Source organism: Lissotriton vulgaris, chromosome 7 (assembly GCF_964263255.1).
Source record: "Lissotriton vulgaris chromosome 7, aLisVul1.2, whole genome shotgun sequence".
NCBI classification, from domain to species: Eukaryota; Metazoa; Chordata; class Amphibia; order Caudata; family Salamandridae; genus Lissotriton; species Lissotriton vulgaris.
In genome coordinates, this window is record NC_141695.1 from 1,119,097,187 (window position 1) to 1,119,105,314 (window position 8,128).

The 8,128-nt window shown below is 42.2% G+C and overlaps 1 pseudogene; it reads left to right on the forward strand.

Annotated features, from left to right (window-relative positions):
- The first annotated feature begins 411 nt into the window (after positions 1-411).
- On the forward strand, positions 412-5,813 carry LOC147703012 (vesicular integral-membrane protein VIP36-like; annotated as a pseudogene).
- The last annotated feature ends 2,315 nt before the right edge of the window (positions 5,814-8,128 follow it).

Here is an 8,128-nt window from a genome sequence, read left to right on the forward strand (position 1 = left end):
AAAAAAGGTTTTCCAGCGCTAGTCTCCTCACTAAACCAAAGTCAATCAACCATACATCAGGCAATCAAAAAGGAAAAGGCTGTGAGAGATTTACAGGTTCTTGGCGAGTGTGTCTGGACATTCCAAAGCTTGGGGCCCAGGTATGCGAATGTCCGGCCACCTTGGCGAGATTTCTTGAATCAAGGAACCACTTCCAAAACCTGATGGATGGAGCAGAGCGCACAATTTGGAATCTATTGAGACAACAGAAGTCTGAGGTACATAGATCCTGTGTTAGCAAGGCACTTGTGCACATATGACTTAAATATGACTGTGGACTACCCTGGCTCGCACTAAAGGGCTCATACTATAAGCGATGTGTGGTAGGTACAGACTGGTAATGTGGGACATGTTATATTGGTTGTGAGGTGTATGTTGAGTGAATATTTCTGGCCTTATTTTTGGTGTCATGTAAGCATGTAAGTTAATAAGGCTGCTCCACCTACCTTGTCTTCCACTGCCCTCCACCCCTCCTTGGACTTTCCTTCCCCTTTCCCATTCTCACACAGGTCTTGGAAAAGGAAATGATGATGGTGATGATAATGAAGACAATTTATAAAGTTCAACATCTATCCCGTGGGGTGTCCTGGCGCTACAATGCGAAATCAAACAGAAATAGAGTTGACAGAAAAGCCACGTTTTTAAACTTCTGCGAAATTTCCATTGATTATTCTTTTCTCAGAGACGTTGAAAGATTGATCCAGACATTGGGAGCAAGAATGAGAAAAATCTTCCACCTTTTCTCCTACTTTTGGTGGTTTAAAAGAAGACATGCGGTCTCGGGTCTTAAGGTTGGATCTGTTTGAAGCAGGAACTCTGAGTTTCTGTAAATAGCAAATAGAACCGGTTTTTATAAAAGTCCCTATAGCGTAAACAGGCCGTTTTAAGCAGTATTCTTTGCTTAATAGGTAGCCAAATAAGTTCTTTCAAAGCTGCCGAAGCAAAGTTATGCTTGTTTTTATTTGTAGCCAACTTTTGCCCAATGATATTAGCACCAAGACAAACCTGCGACAACCTAATTTCACAACTAATTTACGTGAGTGTGCCTAATAGTAAGCGTACGAATGCATTTCCATTATCTTTCAAATGTTAAAAGTCTTTATGTGTGAGTCAAAATCAATGCAACCATTTTTATTTTATAATAAGGAAGCAAAATAGTGCAAAATCAACTTGCTATATTATGTAAAGGGTCATTCACGGACTAGGGTATATTTTATGATATATCTATTACTCATGAAACCGATGTACAAGCAATGAATATATTGCAACGTTGTCAAGTCCCTTTCCTCCTTTGGACAATTGTGTAAAACTCTATTTGTAATATGGTCTGCAAAAAAAAATTATGTCTCTGTATTGCTCTGTCGCGTTCTTTTTTCTATGCTTGATGTAAATATCTTCTATTAAGGAAGAAGTAAGCATTTCAGAAAATGTAAGGTATTTTTGTGTTTTGAACCTGCATAAAGAACGCTAGTAGGAAAAAACACAATAAAAGGAAACTAATAACTGTTTAAAAATACACCCACTGTATTGTGCTTAATCTGTGAAAGCAATGTAAACATTTGATTGACGCGTAACCCTAGGTCTGTTAAAAAGGTTTAAGGCAGTTCTAAGTTTAATTATTGTGAAAAATATATATGTGATTTATAACAAAAAATGCAATAAATATCAGAAATCTCTTTTCACATTTCCATATTGCTTTTCCTCCTCCTGCTGTTGCGGGGGGCGGTGGGTAACAGCGAGCATCTGAAGAGGGAAACAGCCTGATCAAGCCCTACCAGGGGGTCGGCCCAAGTTCAATGCCCTTATAGGACTTTGGGGGAAGCACTATGCTGACGAGCCAGGACGCCTGACTGACACCAGATGAGCGTAGTCGGGAGGGGTCCATCTGGAACAGATTGCCATGTTTCCTGTAGGACTGGGAGATGCATGTTCAGTTTAAGATCCATGGATCTGGCAAGAAGAACCTGCATGGGGATGGTTTTGCACTATGGTACACAAAGGACCGACTTGCACCACGTCCAGTGTTTGGAAGCAAAGATAAATTTCATGGCTTGGTACTTTTTCTCGACACGTACCCTAATGACGAAACAACTGAGCGGGTGTTCCCCTACATTTTATCCTGGTGAATAATCGCTCCTTAGAATACGACCACAGCAAGGATGGCCGAGCAGCTGAGCTGGCAAGATGCACAGTCGATGTTCGGAACCAGAACCATGACACCTTTCTTGCTATTCGGTACTCTTGTGGCAGGCTGACGGCACTGACGGACATTCAGTGGTCGAAGTGGGGGAAAAAAGCAGGGGAACTGTGGGCGGAGACTCTGAGGGCGGGGATAACCCAAGGATTGGATCAGTGGGCGGAGTCAGAGGTGTGGCCAGAATGTGCCAAACATCCCAATTTTTAGTATTTGCTTGGCATTTCACCGACAAGTTACAGCTTATTGTGTTATTTAATTCAACCACTTGATTATTTAGGGTTTAATAGGAGTTATTGGCATTTAAATACATTCACAAAGTGGGATATATTTCTAATCACAAAATGTCCCAAATACGCTTAAAAGTAGAATAACAAGCCATTTGTCTCCAAGCCATGCAGTTTCTCTCATTAGCACTTCTCTCTTCTTCCACAAGAGCAGTTCAAACATGAATGGCAAAATATCCTACTTTTCAAATGTTTTCTATATAATTATGGCTCTGCCATATTTGCCACATAATACATCATCCACTGCATAATCTTACAGTTTTAACTAATCATTTTTGTAGCTCAAACGGATATAAAGTTACTGCAAAACGTGACTTGAGTTGCTGCAAAGTGGACGGCCCTTTGCAGAGGTTGACTGATCACCTTTCTCACTGCTGCATTTGTATGTTATACTAATAGTAATGAGGCAGAATCTTTGCAGAGACTTAACATGTGTAAAAATGTCTAAATAATAAAGTATAAGAAAATATATTGCAGTAGCTGCAGCCTTTTTGTTGTTGCATAATTTAGTCAACACTGCAGCATCATTTTATCCCCCATTGCTGCATAATCCCAGTGACTCCAGAGCAGGTAGCACATGTTAAAAGTCTTTGTGCATGAAGCAGAGAGACTGTGAAGTTTGCAAACTTAGTTTGGTGTGCGTGCAAATCCTACATTGCCCATCCTTGGTGAGTTGCAGCGACTACTGCTGAAACAAAGCCAATAGAGGTACCAATGGTGAGGCAGACTGGCCTCAAGGGCAGGGCCAGCTTTAGTGCTGGTAGGCGCCCTGTGCAACCATGTTTGTTGGTGCCCCCAATGATCACCTACGCCTCGGACTCCCTTACTACCACCCGTTAACAGTCCGCCTCAAGTCTCCTTAACCACGCTCTTTCTCAGATGCATCTAATTTGATTTACAGTACCACTCATACCAGTGTACGGTGTTAGAGAACTTTACATCACACACACTACACAGAGACAATCATTTATATGTGTGTAAATCACTGTATATGAAATTTTACATAAGACAAAGGACTACAAGGTGTAGAAGCCACATGACAACCATACTAGTAGGCAGTATAGTTTAATAGCTCTCTGTTCTATGTTAGGATTTTAACCTATAAACTGCAAGTTACAAAAAGATCTCTCTGACAAAAGCAGTAACCTACTAACCTAGTTAACATTGTGTGCACTTTGTAATCTGCATGGTAAATGTTATTTTCAGCAGGCACATTAACCCTCTGTGCTACCTTTCCAGAGTCAACCCTTCCACTAGACAAAACTTCATCTCTCTCTAGGAAGAACATCAATCACCGAAGTTATCATGACATTTTTATTGTTGCTGAAAATTGCTGGAGGCCAGGAAGGAGGCAGCAAGTTTTTTTAAAACCATAATATACTTGCAAACACTACGCACCCACCCTAAATAGGTACCCAGTGCGGTCACACCATTCGCGCTGCCCTAACCTGCTCAAGGTTCATGTGACCTCAGTGAAAGAGTCATAGTGACTGGATCACTGTTGCTTTAGGGTGTGCTGCTTCGTAGGCCTTCCCGCAAGACTGGAGATGAACTTCAGTATGGATTGTGGTAGACATGCCTTCAAGGTTAAACCACAATTGACACCAATAGGGTACACCTGCTTGTGCTAAGACAACAGGTCTTCTAAGGTCTATTGGGGCCTTCTAAGGACTAGCATGGGAATATGCTCCCTCAGTAGAGTGGTCTCGTGGACTGGTCATGAAGGCTGAACCCGGTTCCCCTGTTCCAAATCCGATAGCTCTGGCCATAGTGTGACATCCTCTCCCCTACTGAACACCATACTGCCCCACTGAGAGAAACTTGCGCTGCCTGCAGCTATAACCTAATTGGGCCCGCTATAAATATAAATATAAAATATAATGGATGTGGCTCAATTCAAATTATGCACTTGATAAGAGTAAATGCTGCCTAAAAAAAAGTAAAAGCAAACACTCATAGGGAATGCAAGATTAAGTAAAGCAGGTGAAATGTAAGCAGAAACAACATGATTACCTTAACGATCTCTCACTCACTATTCAGAAATCAGCAAATGGTTTTACCTGAAAAGTTAAGGGCATGACTACAGGGCCCTGAAGGGAACCGTTTCAAAGTCCATAGCTTATATCCTTACAAAACGTAAGCAGTATGGTTTAAAAAGACCACATCCATAAACACAGAGCCATGGTACACATTTTGTTTTCCAATCCACCCATCAACCAGGTATTGCATTACATCCAGGAATGGTGCACTTCTCCACCTGGGGACAACAATGGTGTTCAAATAAAGACGAGAAAACAAAAGTAGTGCTTCACTGCAAACTCTGTAAAGTGAGGCTGATGTGTTTGGATGTGAATAAAACCAATCTGTCCACTTGACAACCACTCTGTCTTGCTTTATTTAGTTATGTATTTATTTTTCATATTTAACACCTTTTATTTCTCTCCTACCCGAGGCTTCACTTTGGAATAGAAAAATGTTAGAAAAAGGGCATTTCGCAAGAGTGATTTTTCATTTTTGGATCCATTTCACAGGGAAGCAACTAAATGAAAGAAGGAAAGAGAGGTTGTGAACTGTTTCTTCAAGACATGGTTTTCAGTAAGTGAGGACTAAGACAGAAAGAGAGGGAATAATAGGAAGGGGGGAGTTGGTCAACTGCCAGCACAGAAAAGAAGAGTACATTGTCCGTGTCTTCTCTGGGCAGTAAGGAAGAGGCAAAGTCCTTTTCCTTCTCTGCCCGTCCCTGAACGTCCACGAAAGCACGCTGAGCCTTATCTGAATGCCTTTGCTATTTCTGCCGTCCTGGGACACAGTTTTGAAAAGAAAAAGTAGGGGAACAGAATCTTTTTCATAAAAGAAGTAGGGGCATGCCGTGCCCTTCCGATCCCGCCCACTTCGACCACTGCGGACATTGAAGATAAGAATGCATGGAAGAATTGCCTTGACATCGCTGGAGTGCGGTTGCCTACTGGCTACTTCTTTGTGGCCTCTTCCGCCACAGGAGACTTGTCTGACAACCACGACAGCATCTCGCTGAAGGTGTTCCAGCTGATGGTGGCCCACCCGTCTGAGGATGAGAATGTGAACTGGACCAAGATGAAGCCGGCGCCAGCCTGGTCAAGTCTCCGAAAGATAACGTTGATGATGACCCGACTGGTAACTGCCGCAGCGGGCCCCTGACCAGTTGGAAAGTGTTCCTGCTGTTGCTGTGCACCCTGCTTGGCACCATTGTCTGTGCTGCGGTGGGTTCACTGGTGTTTCAGAAACACCATGAGAGGAACAAAGGCTTCTATTGAAGGTGGATGCGCGGCCAAGCACCTTTCGACCCGAGATGTGGATTGTACAAGAACTTTCTCTAAAGACTGACAGTTGTACAGAATATTTTTGTCATTTTTTGTTTAGAGTTAACGGCAGCAGAAGTAAGACTTGAATTTCCGGCTCTCTGGATGTTTGGGACATTTGGGGCTTTCTTGCCATTTCAGAGAAGTCCTTTTGTGAAGCACAACCATCTTCCTCAGCACACTTGAATACCGGCGGAGAAGGGGAGTTGATGAGAAAACTGGACTGGTTCGGTTGAATGGATGGCCACTTGCATTGATGGAGTGGTTGGCCTGGTATACTGTTTAATTATTTTCCTTTTTTGGGTTAGGATAGTAGTTACTTTGGCTTCTTCACTTCAAGGGAATACGTGTGAAATTCATGATGGAAGTCCTTGCCTTTGTGCACAGGAGTGCTGTACACACCATTCCCTCCTTGTTAGTGGGAGGACAGTACTGCACAATCTTGCTAGTTATTCCTGTGCAGCTAAGGAGCTTGACTTACATGAACAACCTGTTTAATGTGAGTTTTTCTGCATGTTTCTCCCCTCTTGGTGGTTTTCTTAGCATTTGTAAAGACAATGTTACTCATGATGCAAAAGATAAAGAGGTAGTGTGTGTGGAGGGATTTTTACCTAATTTGGACCCTCTGCCAAAAACTTAAAAATATCAGTTTGACAAGTCACTACTTTACGCACATTAAAAGTGTCCCTGTTCAGCCCATATTGCTTTTGTAAAGCCACGTGCATTCAGGGTGCCACTTCAGACCCAGATAAAACATACATATCCCCACAAAACTCATGCACCACGAAACATTTTTAAGCATCACAAATAATTGCCTTTGATTACATATGGCATCCTAGATACCATCTGGTTGAGTTTCAATGATTAATGAGAACCATGCTGCAGCCATTAGGGCTGGGATCTCAGACGAACGAGCTCAGTATTTTCAGCTCATCAACCAGCATTCCCAATTAGGTCTACAATGTTAGGACAAAAGTTGCGGCCCCTTACTCCAAGAATAAAGCTCTCCTGTACCAATATGGAGACCAAGTCTGGCAAATACTGGGTCATCAGATTTCGGAAGAAAGGCTCGGTGTTTGAATCAGAGCATTAAAGGAAGTGATGACCTGGTTTATACCATACCTCAAGCTATTGTTGAGAAGTTTTTGTTGTAATGTGTTCTATCAAGAATTATACAAAAGCCTCCTGTCTCTCTCATGTTGGAATATGCGGCTTATGTTGAAGGTAGTAGGCTGCCAAAGGTGGAGGAATCTTAGACAGAATTGTTGCAGGTGGATATAATTGCTGGGGAGTTATAGGCCGTCATATTAGCTTTGCCCTCAGGTAAGGCGCCAGGTGTAGATTTAATCCATTTAGAATATTATAAAACTTTCAATGATATTATAATTCCCCCACTCTTAAGGGTAAGGCAGTATGTTGACATGGTTGACAAAGTCTCAGATACCTGGAACATGAACAATATAGCAATATTTTTTAAAAAGGGCAAGCCACCAGTAGAGATGGGATCGTACCGACCCTTATCTCCAATCAATGCGGATGCTCAGATTTTTGCCAACGTGCTAGCCATGCGGCTGACCCCTCTTTTACCAGACATAGACCCTTATTTATGAAGGGCTTGCGCCACCGTTGCGCCACTTTTTTGTGACGCAGCAGCAGCATAATCAAAGTGCTACACTGCGCTCTGTATACAAATTGAAGAATCCAGGCAGATACATCACTTTGTAAAGGCCTGTGCTACATTATACCAGTGTGAGGTATAATGTATGCAGGGTTGGAATTCAATTGTAAAAAATCCTTGTAGAAATGGTGCAGTGAAATTTATGAGATTTCACTGCGCCACTTCTATGACTTGACTACGTCAAAATCATTACGCCTGCTTCAAGCAGGTGTAAGGATTGATGCAGGTCTTTTAACATGGGACTTTCCCATGGGTCATGACACATTGCTGGAGTTGTATCAGCTTTTAAACACACTCCAACAATGCGTCATTTTTGCGCCACCTGATATGTCAGAATTCCTGTTGTATCTGTTAATCCTTGCTCCATGGAGCGCCGTATTGTAAATACTGTTTTTGCCCAGTGATGCGTCACTTTTCATAATTGAGGCTCTCAATTTCTTACCAGCATCATGCTTTTATTCCTGGTTTGAATACCACTAGTCATATTAACACAAACATTGTCTCTTTCTATGTAGCAGAGAGAATGGGTGCAAAACTTGTCCTGATTTTATTAGAGGCCAAGAAGGCTTTTGATGGAGTATCCTGGGACTGT